Source organism: Octopus bimaculoides, chromosome 21 (assembly GCF_046866305.1).
Source record: "Octopus bimaculoides isolate indiv1 chromosome 21, ASM4686630v1, whole genome shotgun sequence".
NCBI classification, from domain to species: domain Eukaryota; kingdom Metazoa; phylum Mollusca; class Cephalopoda; order Octopoda; family Octopodidae; genus Octopus; species Octopus bimaculoides.
Genome location: NC_142948.1, coordinates 36,071,231 through 36,097,728, shown reverse-complemented (window position 1 = coordinate 36,097,728; position 26,498 = coordinate 36,071,231). Strand labels below are relative to the sequence as shown.

General features: G+C 38.1%; 1 protein-coding gene across 10 annotated transcripts in view; it reads right to left on the bottom strand.

Annotated features, from left to right (window-relative positions):
• The window catches only part of LOC106882890 (G protein-activated inward rectifier potassium channel 3), a 216,195-nt gene that overhangs the window by 56,112 nt on the left and 133,585 nt on the right, over positions 1 to 26,498 (bottom strand). For 4 of the 10 annotated variants that reach the window (XM_089339114.1, XM_089339117.1, XM_052975319.2 and 1 more), the window contains one exon: positions 3,537 to 3,600. The exons of the other annotated variants lie outside the window; for them this stretch is intronic. The gene's annotated coding sequence lies outside the window, so the exon portion shown is untranslated. The remainder of the gene's footprint in view (positions 1 to 3,536; positions 3,601 to 26,498) is intronic. 10 annotated transcript variants of the gene reach the window in all.

Sequence of the window (26,498 nt, the reverse complement as noted above, 5' to 3'; positions counted from 1 at the left end):
GGTTTGGTCAGCCCAAAACTACAGTAAAAGACACTTGCCCAAGATGCCATGCAGTGGGACTGAACCTGGAACCATGTAGCTGGGAAGCAAACTGCTTACCACTCAGCTACGTCTGTGCCATACAAATCCTTTTTACTTTATAGAAATCCCTTTTTACTTTTCTTTTCTGCTATAGGTGTAAAGGCCTGAAATTTCGAGGGAAGGAGTTTGGCGATTACATCTACGCACAAGAAAAATATAAGAGACCAAACTCCCACACTGTCATTGTCGTCATCATTTTGTGTCCATTGCCCATGCTGGTATGGGTTGGACAGTTTGACAACGACAAAAAACTGACCATACTGGGGTGGGCGAACAACAACAACAAAAGCAAACAATGAGTGGTCATACTGAGGTGGTGATACTGGACAACAACAACAGTGATAACAGATGACCTCACTGAGGTGTGTGTGTGTGTGTGTGATGGGGGTGTGTGTGTGTGTATTTGATACTGGACAATGAAAACAATAACAAGAATGTCTCACTTTACTGAAGTAGGAAGGGGTGTGGTAGTGGACAACAATGGCCACATTGGACCATACTAGGGGGGGGGGGGTGATAGTGAACCACAGCAACAACAAATATAAAACACATAATTTTATTCTTTTACTATTTTCAGCTCAAGAGTTGTGGCCATGCTGGGGCATTGCCATTCAACAAAAACAAAAAAAAAAAAAGAAGAAAAAATGAAATATTTTTACTTCTCTGTAACTCAATCAATCAATAAAAGTTATGAAACATCTCTTTGGAAATCAATAAATACTGTAACACTTCTACCACCCCTCATCTCCCTTCCCTCCACCTCTCTCTCATTTTGCTTTTTGTGCACAATAGACAGTACTCCAGCTTGGTCTTGGCCACGATGGCTAATACTAGCTAAAAAAAAAAGTGAAGAGTAGAACAATGTGTAGTACAAACCATATATGGAAAGATTATGAATGGAAAGAACCAGTTTGGTTTAAGAAAAACTGGTTATGAAAGCCCTTTAAAAGAGAGTGGTGGTGGTGGTGGTGGTGGTGGTGGTGGTGGTGGTGGTTGATGCTCAAGATCAACAAACAACAACAACAGTTATAGTTTTAACAATGCTAATAATGGCATTTGGAAAGCAGAACCGTTTCTAAAGAGATTCAAGCTATAATATCAATTACGTTAGCATTAATTATTAACAGATATTAATTATATTAATTTTCAGAGACTTTTATCGTGATGGGGCAATCGTTTAATATTCATGTTTCTTTTTTTGTAATATAATTTACTCCCTCTGATGGGAAGCAGCAAGATGAACTGGATGCTGGAGTTTTCAGGTGCTGGCACAGCAATGCACCAATTCTGGCAATTGATCCTCAGATGAGAAGAGGCTGGGGAAAAAGCCAAACCTGTTGTCTTCAGTTTGGTTTTCATGCGCAGGCATGGCTGTGTGGTAAGAAGCTTGCTTTCCAACCACATGGTCTTGAGTTCAGTCCCACTAAGTAGCACCTTGGGCAAGTGTCTTCTACATTGGCCTTGGGCTGACTAAAGCCTTGAGTGGATTTGATAAATGGAAACTGAAAGAAGCCTGTCGTATACACACACACACACACACACACACATATATATATGTGTATATATATATAGGGGGCAATGGGTATATTGTCACCATTTGGTATTTTTTATTTCAGGCATATGCATTGTTTGTTTTTGATTTTGTCGACTACACATTATAGTAGGGTCAGTTGGGCACCGTCTGTGAGAAAAACAGCACCATGATGCAATTCACTCTGCCAGAAATCTGGAAATGACATGTTGTACTGCTTGGCATTCATGCTGGAAGCTTCAATATGAACATTTCAGAGTGTTTGGGTGTCAATCTGAGGACGTGTACCGGGAGTGATAAAAAATCAACATCAGGTGCTTGGAGGAGATAGTGCTGCCCTGGGTCAAGAGGGTGGCTGCTGGAAGACCCTATGTCTGGCAATAGGACTCTGCACCATTCCACACAAGTAGGAGAACCCAGCCATGGCTGTCAGACAATTTCTGCAACCACATCACCCCTAATGCTAAGCTTCATGCTGGAGATAATGATGGAATGTGACATGCAATGAAATGCAACATGTAATGAAATGTTGTACTTGAAAAAGACCCATCCAATCCTTGCAAGAATGGAAAAACCTGGACACAAAATGATGATGATGATGATGATGGTGGTGGTGATTGATTGAGTACTTATAAACAAGATATCAAACTTGTGGGATGAATATATTTGGATTATATCAACTCTTTGTACTTGACTGGTATGTTTTTTCTTTTGCTTTTTTCTTTTATATCTTATCAATCAGAATATTAACAGGATATTAAATACCACATACGTATGAATATTTATAGCATAGTAGTATTGATCTGTCATAAAGTTAATTATTTGATATGAAACTAATGTACGATTAAATGATATGAGTTGGAGAAATGAAGAATAATAAAAGAATATATATATATGTATGTATATATATATATATATAATCACATCATGATGATGCTGATCTGTCAGAGGGATGAGGACCATCTAGTCATATTCAAAGTGAAGAAAAGTTGTGTGCTGTCAACCTCACTATCGCATCTGTGACCATTTTCAATCCGATAACAAGACCAGGTCAAGATGACTTAGGATGGAGACAACAACAAGAGCAACAACAACAATAATAATAATAATAATAATAATAATAATAATAATAATAATAATAATAATAATAATAATAATAAAGTGGATGAATTATTGCATGGTCAATTTATAAGTAACATGGTAAGTAGAATCGATAAGTTGATGTAAAAGTTGAGACTGAAGATGTTATAAGTGAGTGTGTGTGTGTGTGTGTGTGTGTGTGTGTGTGTGTGTGTGTGTGTGTGTGTGTTTGTGTGTGTGTGTGTATGCGTGCAGCACAAGAGGAATCTCTCAGAAGAAATTACATCAAATATAACATTGACAACACTGTAGACTCTATGAAATGAAAAGAGAAACAATCAGACAGTGTAAGAGAATGCAGAACACCGGCACAAAGGAAATACAACAGAGGGGTCAGGATAACATTGCCAGGGTTGTAGACTGTAAGTTAAGTAAGACACATAAGCTGGACAGAAGAGGAAAATGGTGAGAATACCAGCCAGACTCAAGGGGAAGTATCAGGTGAAGCGAGGTTAGTTTTGGAGACTGCAACATCGAATGTGATCATGAGGTACAGGAAAGAAGACCAGATATTGTTATTGAGGATGTGGAAGAAAGCCTGTACTGGATGATTAATGTAGCATCACCATGTGGGGGATAACAGCGGGTGTGAGTAGGAGATGGAAAAGGGAAGGGAAAAGGCTGAGCAATATCTAAACTTGAAGAGAGAAATTTACAAGGTTTACAAGGTGTGGGGCATGAATGGAGGTTGAAGCCATACGACTAGAGGTAGGAGGTGTCTTTGGGATGGTAACTACTTACACTAAAATAAGCAGATTGCCAAGTTTGGAACTGAGATACGTACAGAGTTTCTTCTTCAGAAAAGACGGCACAATTAGGGGACGGTGGTTCAGATCCTGAAGGAAATTCTTGAAATATAAGGGAAGAAAGAAAATCTGAATGATCTTGAAAGATATTTGTTGTTTTATTCTCTCACTCTTTCTATCTCTCTCCCTCTCTCTCAACATAAATAACAGACATAAAGGTCAACATGTTAAAATAACAACAATAACAATAACAATAACAACAACAACAACAACAATAATAATAATAATAATAATAATAATAATAATAATAATAATAATAATAATAAGACAACAACAAATAACAATAACAACAACAACAACGGTTTCAGATTTTAGTACAAGGCCAGCAATTTCGGGGGGGGGGGGGGGGTAGTCGATTACATTGACCCCAGTGTTCAACTGGTACTTACCATATCAACCCCTAAAGGAGGAGAAGCAAAGTCGACCCCAGCAACATTTGGACTCAGAACACAAAGACGGGTGATGATAGTGGTGGTGGTGATGGTGGTGATGGTAAAAGTGGTGGTGGTGGTGATGACAGTGGTAATGATGATGATGATAATGTGGTGGTAGTGATATTGGTGGTGGTGGTGATGATGATGATAGTAGTGGTGATGACAGCATTATCAAAAAAATTCTATAAACAGAAGATGCTGAGAAAACCCACAGACACTTCGAATTAATTAACTTTATATAATTAGGAGATCTCCTTCAGTTCCAACAAAATCTTTCCCCAGTTGGTCCCATGCATTCAAACCCCCTCAGACCTGAGAGAGAGCAGACAGGGAGATGTTTATATACAACAATGTTACTTTAGAACAAACCCAGAAAAATTACACCTTATATGGAACTAAAACATTTAGTTGGAGTGAGTACAGGAATGGTTATGCAGTTAAGAAGTTTGCAAAGCAACCAATGTGGTTCTGGATACAATCCCATTGGGTGTGGACTGCACCTTGGTTGAGAAAGTTCTTTGACCATTGTTCTGTTGACCAATGCCTTGTACGTGCATACATACATATTCATGTGTGTGTATGCTTGTGTGTGTGTGTGTGTGTGTGTGTGTATGTATATATATATATATATATATATATATATATATATATATATATATATATATATATATATATATATATATATATCGTGGCTCTTTGTTGGTTGTGACAATGATGGTTCCAGTTGATCAGTTTAACTCTTTAGCATTTAAACCAGCCATATCTAGCCCAAAATACTTTATGCGTTTTATGTTTAAACTGGCCAGATCTCGCCTCTCACACCTATCCTATAATATCAATCAAAACTTAAACATTCACATCATTGAAATCTGAAAGCCACCAGATGATGTATGAGGTAGTGAGTTTGATTCCAGGATCAGGCTGTGTGTTGTGTTCTTGAGCAAGACACTTTATCTCACGTTGCTCCAGTTCAATCAACTGTAGAAACGAGTTGTGATGTCACTGGTACCAAACTGTATCAGCCCCTTTGTCTTTCCACTGGATAACATCAGTGGCATGGAGAGAGGAGGCTGGTATGCATGGGCGACTGCTGGTCTTCCATAAAACAACCTTGCCCGGACTTGTGCCTCAGAGGGTAACTTTCTAGGTACAAACCTCGTGGTCATTCATGACCGAAGGGGGTCTTTACCCTAATTCAAATCAATGTGAATGACTATGTGTTACATTTGACAGTCTGAATGCTAAGGGGTTAAACGTATGTATTTCTGACAATGGTTCTAAAATTAATGAAGCCCAAACAAAATCGAACTGACTTCGCAAGTGAAAAAAATATGAAACTCACACGGTTTGCTGTCCTACTGACCTGTTGACCAAACAAGAACAAGCAGGTAATCTGAGATTAGCTGTACGTACATACATACTTATGCAACATCAGAAATGGCATGGTCAATGACCAGTGGTAAGATCATATAATATACATAAGCAACAAAATCTTAATGACTTCCAGCAAGTGGATCTAATAATTCTACGTAAACGAAGCTAGCTATAAATCTTGAGAAATCTGGTATCATGTTGAGTAACACAGCAACACGAAATGTTAATAATGAGAGATTTAGAGGGCAGGAGTGGATGGCTGAAATCCTCTCCCATTCCTTTCTCTCTTGAAAAATAACAACAACAGCAACCTCACCTAATCTGATAGAAATAATAGCTGAATCTTCATCAAATTATATTCTTCAGTTTTAATAAAAACTAAAAAATGGAAGGGTAAATATCAGATAATGTAGTTCTAGATATAACCACCTCCACATCCAAAAGGATGGGATGGTCATGGCTGAAATGCCTTTAAACATAGATATGTTTGATTAAGGCTGACCTGATGCTAACCACCATCACCACCCTCAATAATAACAACAAAAGGTTGAGCCAGTGTAAGAGCCTCTACATGGTCAGTCACCTTGCTAGAAATAGCAGTCAAATCTCACTCAAATCACACCCTGCCATCTTAAAGGGACACATTTGATAATGTGGTCCTCAGTTCCTAGTACATGGGAAAAAAGATGTGATAGTCATGGCTGGAACGCTTTTGATTATAGGTTTCTTTGATCAGGATTGACCTGAGGCTGAACAACAACAAAAGATAACATGAGAAAGTGTCTATGAGGCCGTTCGGTTTGCTAGAAATAGCAGCCAAATCAAATCCTATATGCTTGAAACTCCCCCCACCACCAAAACATCAAAAAATACCTTTAAAAAAAGTATGGGATGAATTGAATAAAAGGGACACATCAATATCCTAAATGGCAGCAGGGATAGTTTTCTTTTTTTTGATAAGATCTGCTCAAAGTTGACCCAGGAGGGGAATAACTAAACATCAGCAACAAAAGCAAATTAAAACAATAAGAGAAAAGCCACAACAATATATAAAAAAAAAAAACTTACATGTAGGAGAAATAACAAGTAATAACGAGTAGTTTGAGCTTGTTTGTGTTGAGTGTGAATGTTGAGTGTAAGTGTTGAGTGTGAGTGTTTCCTCTTTTTTTTTTTTAAAGATCCAATGATATAATGGACGTAGCTAAGTAGGTAAGTGGTTTAAAAAGACCTCTTGGAATTATTTCTACAAGAAAGATGTTATCCACAGTGATAGCGTCATAGCCATCTTGTCAGTATATTTTTCCAGTGGCAAACAACAATGACAATCGGTAAAACAATCGGAATTTTGGTGATTATCATTATTATTATTATTATATCTATTGTTATTGATGTTGTTGCTTTTTACTTTTTATTTGTGAAGTCAAGCCAACATCATCTACTGATATGAAAATAGTGGCTATTGGATATAACTTATAAGAATTCCTATCACCCTACCCATATACGCACGTGTCTCTGTATATATATATATATATATATATATATATGTATATATATATATACACACATACACATGTTTGTATGTTTGTGTGTGTATGTGTATAGACATATATATATATATATACATATATATATGTATGCTTGCATGTATGTGTATATGCCTATATGTACACACTTTTGGATATTTGTTTGCGTGTATGTTATATGTGTATGTGTGAATGGTTGTACATGTTTTTGTGTGTATGCAAGTGCGTTGTGTATGTCCACAATAAGCAGCTAATTGCACAGGAAATGAAGCCAAAAGATGAAGAAGTCGCAGACTGATCCAAGAATCTCCTAAGATATCGAATAACACGTTCAATAGTGTGGTTGTTGTTGTTGATGTTTTCATATCAACATAGCAGCATATTAAACCATGGAATATCAAATGGTATCAGTAAAAGCCTTGTGATAAACCATCAAAGCTAAAAGGATATCATATCCATCATAGATTTTACGGTACTTTCATCAGTTATTTGTTAAAGAATGTTAACCAAAATGTGCTTACCGTACAGAAAGATAATTCATTAAATCACTGAGAGCATGTGTGTGTGTTACACTTGAAATCTGAAGAAAATGCAACAGCATATACCCTATTATATAGTGATTCCAGCAAGTATGGTGAAGATAAAGCTTGGCTGATGAGGTCACAGACTGAAATTTGTCTGAAGTTGTCTCCCTTGTATTTGCCAGAAACACAAGAATATGTAAAAAGCATCTGTGCTGGTGCCATGTGGAGGACACCCATGCTGGTGTGACATAAAGAGCACTTATGCTGGCACCATGTAAAAAAGCACCCAGCACACGCTGTAAAGTAGTTGGTATTAAGAAGGGTGGCTAGCTGTAGAAACCAAGCCAAAATAGATGACTGGTGCTTGGTACAACACTCAAGCTCACCAGCTGAGTGTCAAACTATCCAACCCATGCCAGCATGGAAAACGGATAGGATGGTACTGTAGGCTGCAGGCAGCAAGCCCACTAAACCTGCAAGACTCTAGGAATTCCAACAAAACCCATGCCCGCGTCACGTAAAGTGCACATAAAAAAAGCACTCAATACACTCTATAAAGTGGTTGGCATTTGGAAGGGCATCCAACTATAGAAGCCAAGCCAAAACAGATGACTGGAGCCTGGTACAGTCCTCTATCTCACTGCTCCGCAACCTTTTTCCACTTTTGGTACATTTATATTTTTTTCAAAATTTGGTGGTACACCTGAACTAAAAATACAACTAAAAGTATAGAAAAAAAAAATTATATTCAGGTTACACTGTGGCACACCTAGCATGGTCTCATGGCACACCAGTGTGCCACGGAATACTGGTTGTGGAGCACCACTCTATCTTACCAGCTCCTGTCAAGCCATGCAACCCACGCAGGGCCAACCCCTCCCCTCGGACAAAAACTGATGATGATGGTGATGATGATAACTAATATGGCATATTTCTCTTCTCACGTATTTATTTCAAGGTAGTTTTTAATGCTATATGTATAAGATATGTCTGCACAACTTAGTCTATCTGCCTGTCTCACCACACAATTATTTCTAGCTCACTTTTAATGCTTTATGTATTAAATAACACAAGCTTAATTATCTGTCTGTTTCTCAGTTGATCTGTCTGTCTACCTATCTATCCATTAATCTGTCTATTTGTCTGTCTACCTGTTTCTCTTATCATATTTTATTTACTTAACTTGTTAATGTTCTGTGCCAATGTTTTCCAAAATGGGTACCACATAAAACTTTGGACGTTCTATAAGATAAGGTGCCTTTAAATAAATTGAATAAAAAATTAATTTCTATAAAACAGAGGAATTAACCAGAAATCCGAATAGAGTGTCCAGTGGAACTGTTACAAACGGATTGATTATTTGGCATGGCCAGAATAATCAGGAAAGTATTAGATAGTTAAAAAGAACAAATAGCATGGTACCACAAGCTGCAGGGAGCCAGCCTGCTACACTTGTAAGACTCCAGGAGTTGGGGAGTATCATAGCCTTGTGTTGAGAGGAATTCTTTGGGGTTTGAATAATTCACCTCTGGAAACATGGGTGTTTCGTTCATCATCCTTAAACAGACCTTATTTAGGGACCTATTGAGTCTGATGGGCTACTCAACCTGAAGGAAATTCTAACTGGGCCCCACCTGCAAGGTCATGTGCTATTAATCTTGAGATAAGGTCACCATGTCATGCACATGTGGATGTGATGCATGTGCCTGGTGTACCCTTATCATTATGGGGATGTAAATGAGAGAAAGAAGATGATGTGTGCTGAGCTGGTGAGGTTATGGTTGAAGCAATGAGTGACAAGTAAAGTGCAGGGGATTTGCAGGTCAGCCCCAGCGTAAAGCCTACAACATGCTGGACATGACAAAGGGGGCTAGTAAGCAGAAGGCCACCAAATTAGCTATTGAGGTAGTAAAGACTGTCTCAATTTGGCTGTGGTGGGTCAAGAGGTGTAAGACCTGAAAGAGTAAAGCTAACTGGACACAAACCAGGACTTGATCAAACCTGTTGGGTCAACAGGGTGAGGTTGTCTGATTGCCGAAAGGCCTGAAATACCTCACAACCCTTGGAAATATCACTGATGATGTGTCCAGGTGCATCAAAGGATGAACAACTAGTTTAGTGTTTATTATCATCATCATCATCATCATTGATGGTGGCAAGCTGACAGAATCATTAGCCTGCTGAATGAAATACTTAGCGGTATTTCGCCTGTCTTTATGTTCTGAGTTCAAATTCCGTTGAGGTTAACTTTGCCTTTCATCCTTTCAGGGTCGATAAATTAAGTACCAGTTGTGTACTGGGGTTGATGTAATCAACTTATGCCCTCAGCCAAAATAGCTGGCCTTGTACCAAAATTTGAAATCATCATCATCATTATCATTTTAATGTCCACATTTCCGTGCTTGGATGGGGTTTACTGAAACACATTGTCTATGGTTGGGTGCCCTTCCTGTGGCCAACCCTCACCCGTTTCCAAACAAGGTCATATTTCCCCACAGCCAGAAATGTTTACATAGAATACTGGAAATGAATGACACCCATTCACCACTACCATGCAAAGTCAAGGCAAGGAGAACACAAATATATATATACATACATATACAGCAGGCTTCTATTTAGTTTCCATCAACCAAATCCATTCACAAGACTTTAGTCAGCCTCAAGTTATAATTAACGATTATATCAAATAGTAAATAGTCAGGTGGTAGTGGTAGTATTGCTAGTATTTATCGTAGTAGTAGTAGTAGTAGTAGTAGTAGTAGTAGTAGTAGTAGTAGTAGTAGTAGTAACAGTAGTAACAGCAGCAGCAGCCACGATCTTACATGCTAACAGACACTGATATGATGTATATAAAATAAATGTGTGTGCACATCAATGTGTGTGTGTGTAGTGTGCATATTCGTGTATATGAATGCGTGTGCACATACACACACACACACACACACACACACAGATGTTTCTGCATATATGAACGTGGGTGACAGCAGCCAGGATCTAAGACCTTCAGGAAGATGTAGAAGGCACCGCAGTCATGCACAAAGGGTTCATTGTACCAAAGCTGAAATGTTTGACTGGTTGATTGTTGAAGTGAACTGGGCTACGGTGACGTATAATAACAGGAAATATCTAATGTTCGTCCACCAAACAGAATCCTCAAAGATATCACAGATCGAGGGACAGGACATCCTAGTATCACTCAACAACACCAACACATCCTCTTTCTCTTTCTTTCACATGCACACACTCACACACACACACACACACACACACACACACACACACACACACACACACACACACACACAAAATTGCAATCTGAACCAGGAAGGTAGTTTCTATATGGCTGATTGCTCAGTCCTGTGAGAAAATAGGTATCCAAATCACACCCCATCCTTCTATAAAAGAAAAAGAAAAAAAAGACATACAGTCCTAGATAGATCTATCATCATCATCGTTTAATGTCTGCCTTCCATGCTGGCATGGGTTGAACGGTTTGTCAAGAGCTGGCCAGGCAGTGAGCCTGCACAAAGCTTCTCTTTTGGCAGGGTTTTTAAAAGCAACTATACAGCAGAGTGGCTAGAGTGCTTTTTATGTGGCACAAGCACAGGCAAGGGCAGTTTTGGCATGGTTTTTACAGCTGGATGCCCTTCCAAACACCAACCACTTTACAGTGTGGACTCGATGCTTTCTACGTGGCATCAACACGACAAATGACAATAAAGGAGCTAATAAAAAGAAATAAAATGAGATGGTAATAAAATAACTGATAAGAATGAAGGAAGCTGCCAACATTAGACTGAATTTAAACAGATCAAGATCACATTCATTTTGTTTCATTCTGATTTAAACTTCTAGCATTTAAACCAGCCAATACCAGGCCCAAATATTCTATCTGCTTTATGTTCAAACTGGTCAGATTAAACCTCTCACACATACCCTACAATGTCATTCTAAAAATAAACAATCACATCATCAAAATTTCAAAGCTACAAGATAATGTACGATTGGCTCCTGTGCAGGTGACACGTAAAAAGCACCATTTGAGCATGGTTGATGCCAGTACTGCCTGATTGGCCCTCGTGCCGGTGGCACATAAAAGCACCAACTACACTCTTGGAGTGGTTGGCATTAGAAAGGGCATCCAGCTGTAGAAACTTTGCCAGATCAGATTGGAGCCTCACATCACTAATCTATATATATATATATATATATATATAGTATCCTAAGAGCTGATCGTTTTTTTGGTATCGTAATACCAGTAATATACTGTCATAATAACTATAGTCACTATATAGGGGCTGAGACATTGACCTGTAGTATTTGGCTCTGTTCCTAGTAAAAAAGATTATACATCAATACATACCTACATCCATATCATATATACATACACACACACATACATATATCATGTATGTATGCTTGTATCTATATGTATTCACACACACACACACACACACACACACACACACACACACACACACACACACACACACACACATGAGCTGATCTGATCTAGGTAACAGTTGATGCAGTTCATTAACAAAATGTCAGCAGTGCCAAAATATCTGGCCAACAAAAGAATTCTATAAAGAAGGGAATTAAATACGAGTCAATAAGAAATGTGGTTGTTGTTGTTGTTGTTGTTGTTGTGGTGGTGGTTGTGATGTTTGTTTTCTGAAGAACTATTGTTTTGGTCTCTTTGGTGGAGCTGTTGTCGTCATCGTCGTCGTTTTTATTTATTGTACCAATGTTCAACAGAATAGCTTCATTAACTGCCCACACCACACACCAATACTCTACCTTCATCAACTGCACAATTTGTGATATTTCGTTATTTGGTGGTGGTGTTGGCGGTGGCGGTGGCGGTGGCGTGGAAAAAAAAAATTGAAAAGAAAATTCCTTCATGTCCTACATTCAAAACACACACACATGCATATATATTCCTGCACATGCCAACTATATTTACATACATGCATACAGACATGCATACATGCATCAGTATTCTTTTATTTTGAATATGTGTTTTTGTTGTGTGTGTATGTATGTATGTATGTATGTATATATATATATATATATATATATACATACAAATTTTGGGCACTTGCATTTTATCTCTAACTTTTCAGTGAATGCGTAACTGACAACGACTATGTTTGAGAAATAACAGTCAAATCTCCCTCAAATCACATCTTAGCATCACAGACTGGTTCCTATTATATATTTATTGGTGATAGACATAGGCATGGCTAGATGCAGGTATGGCTGTGTGGTAAGTAGTTTACTTCCCATCCAAATGGTTTCAGGTTCAATCCTGCTGTGTGGCACCTTGGACAATAGTCTTCTACTTTAGCCTCGAGCCAACGATTGCCTTGTGAGTGGATTAGGGAGACGGAAACTGAAAGAAGCCTGTTGTGTGTATTTGTGTGTGTGTTTGTATCCTACCACCGCTTGACAACAGGTGCTGGTGTGTTTACATCCATGTAACTTAGTAGTTTGGCAAAAGCGACCGATGGAATGAGTACCAGACTTAAAAAGAATAAGTACTAGAGTCGATTCTTTTGACTAAAATTCTTTAAGGTGATGCTCCAGCATGGCCGCAGTCTAATGACTGAAACAAGATAAAAAGATATGCCTGGTTATTACCCTGTGCCCTACTCTATTATTACGATGGACAACCAGTGCCATCAGCATTCCCACCATACCACCACCACAACCACTATCGCCAGGGGCCGCAGAATCCCCCCTCTCTTGCCTCTAAGCATATGACCATCACTACAAGAACCACCATTAACCCTACCTGTATCAGCAGCAGCACCACCACCACCACCGCCACCACCACAAAAAAAAAAAAAAATTACATGCCTCTGTTTTTACCCAGTTTGTTTGCTAGATTGATTGACTGGACGTTGTCCTCCATTCTGAAATATCTCAAGAGAAAACTGAAGATAAAAAGTAAATAATTGCTTAAAATAGAGCAATAATAGGAGTAAAACTGTTGATGTTTTATCAAGTTATTTGTACATTAAACATGTACATGTTCCAGCTTTATTCAATGTAACATAAGTCAGACCAGCTATGGATCACACACACAAAACGAAATGCAAATGTTGTTATGTACGTAAGTACACTGGTGCATAGCAACACAATTCCTTCCAGATATTGCTTGCTGTAATAATCCTTTCTTATTTTGGTACAAGATCAGCAATTTTGAGGGGTGGAGAGGTCGATTAGAACCAATCCCAGGGCTAAACTGGTACCGAATTCATTCACTCTGATAGGATGAAAGCCAAAGTCAACCTGGGCAAAATTTGAACTCAGAACGTTAAGACAAACAAAATGCTGCTAAATATTTTGTCTGGCATGCTAACAATTCTGCCAGTTATGATAACAGTTAGAATCAGTGATCATATCAATCAATCACATCAACCCCCAGTATTTGACTGGTATCTAATTTATCGACCCCGAAAGGATGAAAAGCTAAAGCCGAACTTAGCAGAATTTGAACTCAGAATATAGTAACAGGCAAAATATCGCTAAGCATTTCGTTTAGTGTACTAACAATTCTGCCAGCTCACCGCCATAATAATAATAATAATAATAATAATAATAATAATAATAATATACTATAGACACAAGGCTTGAAATTTTGGCAGGTGGGGAGATGAGGAATAGTCAATTATATTGCCCCCGGTGCTCAACAGGTACTTATTTTCATTGACCCCGAGAGGATGATAGGCAAAGTCTACCTCAGTGGAATTTGAACTTAGAACGTAAAGATGGAAGAAATACTGCAAAGCATTTTGTCCAGATTCTGCCAGTTTGCTGTCTAAATAATAATAATGACGATAATTTCTTACATAATAACAGTTTCTTACATAATAATAATAATAATAATAATGATAATAATAATAAAGTTAAATAATTCATGCCAACCTTTAATTTCCTCTGTAATTTGGAGGAAATTTGAGAAAATTTTAGCAATTATTATTGCTAAGTTCATTTGAAAAGAAGACGGAAGAACAACATATTAAAAAAATAAGACAAGAATAAACGACAAAAACAAGAAGACAGAGAAGAAGACATGATTAAGCAATAATAGGAGTTAAGTTGTCATCAGAAAGGTGGTGGTATTTTGGCGCCGTCGTTTATATACGATATTAGCAGAGTTCTATATTTCAATGATGATCCTGTTGGTGCCAATTTAAGAAAAGTTCTCGAGGAACATTTCAAAAGTGGACTCCACCTTTTAAGTTGGTCAGGAGGCGGAGCGGAACATCGGGCAAAAAGTAGAGGCGGTCTGTATCCTGTCACTGATTCGTATCCTGTCAACTAGTTCTTTGTGGAACAGCTTGGTCTAGCTAACCATAAACAGGTACAACAGTGGGGTGAGGTGGGAAGATCAGAGTTGTAAACAGTGGGTGCACTGGGAAATTGCTGAGTGTTTCATTTAGATTCTGATGCATGATTCAATGTCCACTTCAGTTGGTTATACCTTAGTGCTTGAGAAGACATGTTGAGATCAGTAAAATTGGGGCCATACATATATACAGATATGTCTTTTATGCTGTGCCCCCAACTCCCACTGATAGCTGAGGGGTCCTTGTCTTTCAGGCACACAGGTGCTGGTGCTATGCACAAAGCACTTGTGTTGGTGTCACATAAAAAGTACCTGTGCTGGTGTCACATAAAAACACCCGTGCTGGTGTCAGGTAGAAAATTTACAAACATCACGTGATGCACAGAAATGATGTGCTTTTTTCAGTTTTTCTTTACCAAATACACTCACAATGCTCTGATGGTCCCAAGTCTGATTGTCCCAAGTAAAAGACACTGGCCTGAGGGGTCATTGAATTGTACATTGTTGGTATACTCTAGGGTGTCATAAATCCCCCTGATTTGGGTTCTTTTCATTTGATTATATATATACATATATATAAATAATAATATTATTAGGGATAAAAATCCAAATTTACAGGTAAAAACTCAATTAAATTCAATTTATTAAAAATTAAAATTAAATTAAGTTTTACAGTATAAATATAAATATATAGTTTTAGGGAAAAGAACCAAGGTACATGAACTCATCGATGAAAATCCACTGTCACATATAGAAATATATATATATATATATATATACACACACACACACACATTATATATATGTATGTGTGTGAAGGTAAGATCCAAGGATCAAGGTGTAGGAAGTTAGTAAACTTCAGGCAGTCTGTAGAAAGTGTAAACAGGAACCATAATGGTTTACTGATGTAACAGGTTGTAAAATTTTCCCATACCGAAGTTCAATAAACTGAAAAAATTGTTTTATAGCTTATGGTTAGCAGCTGGGATCTGTGTGTGTGTGTGTGAATAAAAATCCAAATTTAGGGAACAGATTATATATATATATAGTTGAAATTTATAGGAAAACAAAAGATGAAGACAGGTGTATGAACAACAAGCAGGTGTATTAGCTTGACGCTGGGAGGGCTGTGAAGGTTCAGTTGTTTGATCAATTGGATTACCTACACATTGAATTAGTATATAAATGGTGGAAGTATTTTCCACAGACGCATACACCCTTAACCTTTTCACTGCAGAAATCAGAAATCTCTAAATTTCATTACCCATAACTGCAGAATGCAGTTTTATGTACCTTTTATATATCTTTTGTTGAGGAATTTCATGTTTGAAATGATTTTCTGTAGAGATATGACAAGTTTACTGAGGCAGCATGACTTGCAGAAAATACCAATTCTATTTTTTGGTAGATATTTAAAATCCTTACTAGAATAACCATGAAATTTAATTTTGCAGTTTAAAGAGTTGAACAAACTAACAGTGTGTGCATGGTTTGAGTTAGGAGGGGTATCTAGCCATGAAAACCCAGTCTCAAAGAACTCCTTGTTTGAATCTGTGCTGATATGAACAAACAGAAATTTATTGAGGTAACATGATTTGCAGAAAATACCAATTCTATTTTTTGGTAGATATTATTTTTAACACCATTACTGGAATAACCGAGAAATTTAATTTTGCAGTTTAAATGGTTAATGTGATTCTCAGAAAGAGCTAGCAGAATGGCGTGTAACAATGCTATATCTTTGAATTACAAACGTAATCCATGTGATGGGCTTCTATGCAGTTTCCATCTACCCAATTTCATTCACAATGTAGGAAAAAAAATCAATCCAAGGCTATAGAAATAGAAGAGGGTTGTAATTCTAAATAAGAGCTGACTTTGACTGTAACAATCTGTCTGACCCATTTGCAAGCATTTGTAAAATGCTGATGGTGATGATAATTATGAACGCGAAATGCGGGGCCGACCTGCCCGAGATGCGGTCAGAGCGATGAAACCGTTCTGCACGCACTCGTGCAGTGTCCAACCATTTCGGAGCTGTGGGCTTATGTCGAACGACTGCTGTCGCGTGTGGGACGAGTCGGTTTATCAACAGAGTCTATCGTCAATATCGTCACGCCTCCTTCCTTTAAACGGGAAGGAAGAGCTGTATTTATCGTACTTGTGGCTATGGCCAAAGAATGCATCTGGTGGACGCGTCTGAAAGGATTAGAGACAAATACTTTCCTCTCTGGTCAATCTCTCATCAACTTTTTCAAGTATCACTTGAAAAGGAAGGTGAGAGTAGAGAGGCAAGTGTTGTCTAGCAAATGTTTCGCAAAAAGATGGATACATGTAGCAAGAATGGCACGTATAAATGACGAAGCCACCTTGACCATGATTCTATAAAACGTTTTAAAATTTTGTAAACAGAGAGTTACTCACGTTTCTTGCTTAAATAAAAGAAATTTTATTTAACAAAGTGTGACGCTAAAGACCGAGGTTACCGTGGTCTTTTCGTAGGTTTTTCTTTCCACGGATAACCTCCCCATTTATTGGGAATTTTTTGTATTATTTCGTATTTTTTGTAAATACCCCAAACGTTTTGCGATGTTTTTTTTTCATCGTTGTCCCCACTTTTGTTTTTTTTTTCTGCTTTGTTTTCGACCCCCTCGAAAAGAAAAACTCTACATTTGTATTTTGTCCCCTCTGTGTTGAGCCCTGTGTGGCTAATAAAGAAACCTATCTATCTATCTATCAATCAATCCGTCTATCTATGAATGTATATCTGTCTGTCTATCCATGTATGCATGTATCCATGTATGTACATATGTGCATATATATGTATGTCATTATTCAGTTTATTTCAAGATTTCTTGCCAATAGAGAAAGAACCGGTTTCTAACCTAGATCCAAGGCTGCTCCTTCATTGGAATTTCAACATCAACAACAGGCTATTTTTGTATGTATGTATGTGTGTGTGTATGTATGTATGTATGTATGTATGTTTGTGCTGATGTGTATGTTTTACGTATGTATTCTCATGCATATAGTTGCATATGTATGTATCTCTCTCTATCTATCCATTATCTATCTATCTACCTACATATCTTTCTTTGTATGTATCTAACTGTTGGTATGTCCATCTGTCTGTCTATCAATCTATCTGTCTGTTTACATGTTAGGCTGTCTGTCTCTCAATCTATCTACGTGCATGTACACATACACACACACACCTACACAAAAACATACATACACACATACAAACAACAGGAGACAGTTCTACTTTGTGATTTGTAAACAAGTCTTCTGAAGCGTGTGTCCGTATGGTAGTAGTGTATATATTTGCCTGTGTATGAGCACAAAGTATATATGTGCATGTGTGTGTATTGTGTATGTGTGTGAGACTGCGTGGGATGGGTTGGGAAATGAGGATGGGTTAGAGTGGGAGAGGAAGAGGGCGGGGGTGCCGGTCAATTCATATTTAGAATATTTGCCAACAAAACCAAAATAATATTTCTCTTTTCTATCGATATAATATAATTTGTTTATGGTAAACAACGTTTTATTTTTAGGTTTTGTTTTTTTTTTGTTTTGGTCTCCTCCTTCCCACCTCCCCCGTTAATCCAGATATATATCATACAGGATCTATAGATTCTGAGAGAGGGAAAGGGTGTGACCAACCCAATGCGCACGTACACACACATCTATATATGAGTGTGTATGTGTGTGTATATGTATATATATATATATATATATATTACATATATACACACATATACATAATTACACAAAGTTACAAACACAGGTATGTATGCAACTAAATATATACATACTACAAACATCTACACATACACAGAATAGCAAACTATTACACACATGGACACAGAATTCCACACAAACAAAGTTACACAGGCATACACATAAAGTTACAAATACATACAACATACACACACACAGCTATACACAACCACACATGCACATAGATATGCTTAAACAACTCATATACAGAACTACGCATACATACAATCACAACTGTATATAACTGTGCACATACATACACACACATACATACACACACATACATACATACATAGACAGACAGACAGATATAACTACACATGCACGACGACACACACATACAGCTATACACAATGAAACCCCCGCACACACAGATAACTAAACATGAATACAGCTATATGTACTAAGAGACATACACATACACACACAGTTACACATACATGCTCCTAAACAACCACACACATACTTACACAACCACACACACACACACATACAAAGTTACACAAATATGCAGCTATACAACCACACGCACACAGAGCTATACACAACCACATACAAACACCTATATAGTCAAACACACTGCTACACACACACACACACACGTCTACATACATGCATCACTGCCTCCCCCACACACACAAACACAACTGTACAGATATATACATCCACACACACACACACATATCTAGACATACCAACATAACCACTCCACACCACACACCCCTACTCCTCCTAATCAAAATACATGGCGACCCATGAAGCAAAAAAGAAACAAAGAAATTCAACAAACCATACCATTTACATTAGTTGGCACAGGTGTAACAGTATGGTTAAAAAGCTTACTTCTCAAATATGTGGTTTCAGGTTCAATCCCATTGTGTGACACCTTGGCCAAGTATTTTTTTAGTATACACCTGAGCAGACCAAAGCCTTATGAGTGTACTTCGTAGAGGAAAACTGAAAGAAGCCAGTCATATATATATCTTTTATCGTTGTCTTGGGAGGGTCATTATGCCAATGATAATACCACACACACACATATGCACACATGACGGGCTTCTTTCAGTTTCCGTCTACCAAATCCACTCACAAGGCTTTTGTCGGCCCGAGGCTATAGTAGAAGACACTTGCCCAAGGTGCCACGCAGTGGGACTGAACCCATGACCGTGTGATTGGTAAGCAAGCTACTTACCACACAGCCACTCCTGCGCTTAGGCATAGTGATCTTTCAAAAGCAGCAGGTGCCAGACACATTTACCAATTCCATTTGAGAAATCAAGAAAAAACAACAACAAAAACAACACAAGATTAGAATTTTCACAATTTTAAAAAAACAATCAATAGATGTTTTAGTTTCCAAAGTTTTACTTTGAAATTTAGAATAACCATTCATTATTTCAGTGAAAATTATGTGAAAGATAAAGAAATTCCACCATCCACCAACAGCATCGTTGCAGTCATTGGAGAGAGAAAAGGAAAAGAAGATGTCTAAATAAACAAGAGACATTTTTCTGGAATGAAAGTTTGTCTTCAATGATAAAAGAATAATTTAGCAATATCTTTTGAAACATTAGCATTTAAATGGCTTTCTCCAGAGTGTTTACAAATATTATCATACGGATGTGTGTGTGTGTGTCTGTGTATATACATACATGCATATATATATAAAGAGAGAGAGAGAGAAATAGAGAGTAGATAGATATGTGTGCATGTATATTTATATACACACACACATATGTATATACATATGTATAAACATATACACACACACAGACAGATATATATATACACATGATGTATATATATGTATATATACACATCTTATATATGCATACAAACGTATACACATACACACATAAATACATACATATGTTCATACAATCACAAACACACGCATGCATATGTGTATGAAGAGAGAGAGAAAGAGAGGCGAGTGTTTTTCTTTAAATATAGGTGTGTGTGTGTGTGTGTGTGTGTGTGTGTGCTTCTGTGTTGGAATGTTTACATATCGTGCAGCATGCATATATGTTACATAAAGTGGTATGTAGAGAAAGCAAAAAATTCGGATGTTTTGCTCTTCACACAGGGAAAGAGAGCAACAGACACTATATAAATATATGAGAGTTGGGGAGAGAACTTGGTACAGAGCGAGATAGAGTGTGAGAGAACTCTAAATATGACTTGAAAGTGTATGTTCAGTACTTATTATAAACACACACAAAGAAATGTGTTAAGCGTTTGTGTTAGGAGAACGGCTGTTTAGCTTCAGTGATTCCATTGTTTAGAATATGTTAAATGCTAACTTGATGTACTTTAGAATCACATCTTAGATAAACTGGCAGCAAGCTGGAACAGCTAATTGATCCACTTCAAGCAGAACATTTTTTCCAATAAATAAACACACCCGCGTGTGTGTGTGTATATATATATATATATATATATATATATATAATCATCATCATCATCATCATTTAACGTCCGCTTTCCATGCTGGCATGGGTTGGACAGTTTGACCGGGGTCTGGGAAGCCAGAAGGCTGCACCAGGCTCCAGTCTGATCTGGCAGAGTTCCTACAGCTGGATGCCCTTCCTAACGCCAACCACTCCAAGAGTGTAGTGGATGCTTTTTTACATGCCACCGGCACAGGGGCCAGGGGAGCTGGCATCAACCACGATGAGATTGTGCTTTTTACGTGCCACCGACACGGAAGCCAGTCAAAGCGGCACTGGCATCGGCCACGTTCAGATGGTGCTTTTTATGTGCTACCAACACGGGAGTCACAACTACAATTTCCATTTGATTTGATTTTGATGTTGATGTTGATATATTTGCACTGCTCCCCACACACACTCACAGTTTCTGGATACTAATACCACTCACAAGGCATTAGTTGACCCAAGGCAACAGGTTGCAGAAGAAGATACTCACTCAACCAAGATGCCATGCAGAAGGAATGAACCTGCAACCACATGGTTGCAAAGCAAGCCTTTTAACCACCACGGCCAAACTTATGCCTATCACTATAATTTGCAGTCCATCAGTTACGATGACGAGTGTTCCAGTTGATCCAATTAATGGAACAGCCTGCTCATGAAATTAATATGCAAGTGGCTGAGTACTCCACAGACATGCATACCCTTAATGTAATTCTTGCTCAAGGACACACTGCACTGCTGGGTATCAAACTGATGACTATGATCGTAAACTAAATACCTGAACTACTAAGCCATGTGCCTGTGCCTATAATAACATAATCTAGGTATAAGCTTAGATAATCCGTGATATAATCCAACATAGTCTAGTATATAATCCAGTCTATAATCTAACATAGTCCTAACATAGTCAAATATATTCCATTATATAAACCACCATTGTCCAATAACAAATGGAATTTGATAACTTTTTCTTATCTTATACCTGTTTCAGCCACTGAACTGTGGCCATGCTGGGGTACCATCATGAAGGACTTTAGTCAAGTAAATCGACCCCAGTATTTTAAAAAAGTTTTTTAAAGTCTGGTATTTATTCTATCGGTCTTGTTTGCTGAACTGCTGAGTTATGGGGACACAAACAAATGCTGGTTTGTAGGGGAAGGCATACATAAGCACAAAGACACACACACACACACACACACACAACATACTTCAATGCAGTTTCTGTCTGTCAAATCCACTCAAAAGGTACTGGTCAACCTGAGGCTATTATAGAAGATACTTGGCCAAGGTGCCTCACAGTGGGACTGAACATAAAGCCATATGGTTGGGAAGCAAGCTCCATACCCATTCAACTGCACGTGCGCCTACATATTGATATACAAGAGTGCAGCTGTTCAAACACATGCACAGACATATAATCCGCAGCATATTTGCTGTGTTGTCTCTGCATAAGTTTGTTGTGGAATAAGAGGCCAACGGCAACAAATTGAGAGGATGTAGAGTGGTTAAGTGTCTGAGGTTAATGACTTCTTCTCAGATCTTGGCTGCTGAAGGACTGCGAGAGTGGAATTTGCATCTTTAAGTATTGTGTTGAGAGAAACAATGGACTCCTTTTGGCTATACTTATGACAGAGAGAGAGAGAGAAAGGGGTGGGGAGGGGGAGGGTGATGAAGACAGGGGAGAGAGGGAGGTGGGAGGAGGTGGGAGAGAGGAGAGACGGAAAGTGAGAGGAAAACGAGAGGTGAGAGAAAGAGAGAGGGGGAGAAAGGAGAGGGGAGACAGGGAGAGATGGAGAGATAGAGAGGAGGGGAGAGGAAAACAGAAAGGAAAAATAGAGAGTGAGAGAGAGAGGGAGAGAGAGGGAGAGAGAGGGAAAGATAGTGGGAGGGAGAGAGGGAAGGAAAGAGAGGAAGGGAGAGGGGGTGACTAGAGATGTGTGTAGAGAGCATGGAAGAACATGGAAGAACAAGGTAAGAAAAAAGTGTATGATTGAAAAAGACAGAGAGAGAGAGAGAGAGAGAGAGAGAGAAGAAAGAAAACGTGTAGAAAGAAAGACACATATATAGACAGAGAAAGATAGACAGGAGAGAGAGAGAAAGAGAGAGAGAGAGGTTAAAGATATATGGTGGGGATGACAGAGAGATGGAAGGAGAGAGAAAGTGAAAGAGAGACAGTGATCAGAAAGTGTGTGAAAGAGGTAGAGAGATTGATATATATATATATATATATATATATATGGGAGAATATACAAATAATAACAACAGACGAGGACAGGTGGTGTAAATAACAAAAGTATATATTAGTAGAGAGAGAGAGAGAGAGAGAGAGAGAGAGAGAGAGAGAGAGAGAGAGATTCTTTGGTGGATTACTTGAGTAAATAAAAAATGGTGGTGTCCACAACTGAAATAAGCCCAATCTTTTCACACAAAAATTAACACCTTATCCCAGAGCACACACATGCATGCACACACACACACACACATATGGTAGACAGAAACTGAAAGAAACCTGTTCTGCGCATGCGCGTGCATGTGTGTGTGTGTGTTCCAGCACCACCTGGCAACTGGTGTTGGTATATTTATGTCCACGTAACTCAGCAGTGTGGCAAAAGAGCCCAATTAAATAAGTGTGAGGCTTTACAAAATAAAAAAACAAACAAACAAACAAACAAATCCAAAGGTTGAGTCATTCAATTAAATCTTCCAAGGCGGTGCCCCAGTATGGCCACAGTCTAATGACTGAAACGTGTGAAAGATAAAACATAAAATGCAAAGTATTGACAATAACATACACCCTCCTCCTCCTCCTCCTCCTCCTCCCATGTGATTGAACAACCAATCCCAACCGGTTGGGATTCACATTACAATTGACCTCCACGACTCTCAATCGTTCATTGCCATTTCTGGTTCATTGATGGTAATTCCTGAGTCACACACAATGATGTCTTGGGAAAAAAAATCTTTTTTCTCAAAGAGGCTCTTCCTGTTGGCCTCCAGAAGAGGAAAGATGAAATGATCTCTTTCCATTTGTGCTATAACAGTGAGAAGCTAAGTCTCGTCATTCATGAGACAGACGTACACATTGACTCCAGCTTTCCATATATTTGCCGAATAGAACAATAAAAAAAGAACACACCCATAGTGTATATGTATGTGTTATGGTGGGGTGGTTTACATATTTCTGTGAACAAAGCCCTGCAATGTATGAGAATATGGTAATAAAAAAGTGATTTGGGAAAACTATCTTCTTACTAATAAAACTTGTAATAATAAATCTAATTAATTTTATGAGATTTAGTTAGCCTAGGACAATGGAGTAAAGATGAACGGATAGAGCAAACGTCCTGAAGTCATCGAGGACAGTAGACAAGAGGCCATAAACCTGTTGTTATTTAATCCCAGGTCACTCCAAGTAGTCGGTCACAAACAGTAAGCTACAGATTTTCCTCAACAAATGTCTGCACTACATCCCCAAGATCTGGTGGCCGGACAAAATCTCAAGTCTGTGGGATAGAATGAACCAAACTCCCATCTACTGAGAAATTCTGTAAAGGAATTCTACCTCCAAGAAGCACTGCAAGACATGTTAGACTGGCAACCTGAAGGAAAGAGGAAAGTTGGATTACCCAAGAATATCTGGAAAGGCTGTGGATGATGAAATGAAAGCAGTTGGTCTATTTTGGTCTGAAATCAAGAAGGGAGCTCAAGATTGCATCCACTGACATGAAATGGTCACAGCCCTATGGTCCTTACAGAGTAACGTGAACTACCTAAATCACTCACTAACTCCTGATCTCAGGAATAACAGCGTTTCTCATGAAAATAGTTGTGGGCATTGAAAAGGGATGAATAAATTGGAGTCTTGAGAGAGGTATTTTAACCCTTTTGGGACCAACCCACTTGAGATTATGCTTGGGGGTCTGTGATACAAACTTCCTGTTTAACCATTTAGCATTTAAACCAATCATATGGGGCCTGAATATTCTACTCAATTTATGTTGAAACTGGTCTGATCTAGACTCTCACACCTATCCTACAATATCATTTGATGGGCTTCTTTCAGTTTCCATCTAAGGTATTCACTCAGAAGGAACTGATTATCTCAGGATTATAGTAGAAGACACTTGCCCAAGCTGCCACACAGTGGAACTGAACCCAAGTCCATGAGATTGGGAAGTAAATTTCTTAACCACACAGTCAAATATGCATGTATGTATGTATGTATGAATATATGTATGTATGTAGAATAAAGTGCTGAAAAGCATAAATTTCGCATATATTTCATAATTTAACTACTTTCAACAGCTGTTTCATTAGAAATTAGCATAATTAATACTATAACTACATAATACTGCAAATTTATAACACATTGGAGTTCAATGACCTATTAACAATTAGGTTCTTAATTACTCTATATATAATATATTTTTTGATGCTTCATGTTTCATCACTTTTTATATGGATGCGTGTGTGTGAGTGTGTGTGTGTGAGTGTGTGTGTGTGAGTGTGTGTGTGTGAGTGTGTGTGTGTGCGTGCACATGCATGTGTGTATCTATGTATGTATAAAAGGTAGGTCAAGGTTATACATGTATTTGTGTGAATACATACATTTAGTCACATGTCACATCAATCACTGGTTCAATGACCCCTATCAGTCTTTAAACTACCTTAGTGACCCAGTCACTCATTACCTCAATGACATAGTCACAAATGCAACAGTTCATCAATCACCTAATCGAACCATTAATCACATCAATCACTGCCTAAATGACTCATTATCCATATCAGTCATTACCACAAGGACCTGTTAGCAGTCCATTGTCACTTCAGTGGTCTGGCCACTCACTGCTCAATGACCTATCATCCATTAGTCATATCAATCACTGCTTAAACAAGCAATCAGCCATACTGGTCATTACATCAATGACCTGTTATCAGTCCATTGCCATTTCAGTGGTCCAGCCATTCATTATCTGAATGACCAATCAAACATTTAAAACCTCAATGGTCCATTAGTCATATCAATCACTTAATGATAATCTTTATGTAAACGAACTTGAAATTTCTTAGTCAAGAAAAAAAGAACGACATGAAATTGAATACAAAGTCAAGATTTTGTATATCAATTAATACAAAAGAGACCCACAGACACAATACACACACACAAATGCAGACATAATACAAATAGACACACATGCACATACACAAATACACCGATACAAAATCAGACAGGGGCATATACATATAAACCACAATAGATACACACACACACACACACACACACACATACAAAGTCTATCACAATACACAAACACCCACATAAACACACCAATACAAACTCAGGCCGACAGACACAGATTACAAGCATGCCTATACTCAGAAATACAGGCTACACACACACACAATCACATACACAGATTCAGGTAAGACCCACATACAGACATACACCAACACAAACATGCACAAACACTTATACAAGCACACACATACACCAGTATAACCTCAAACAGACA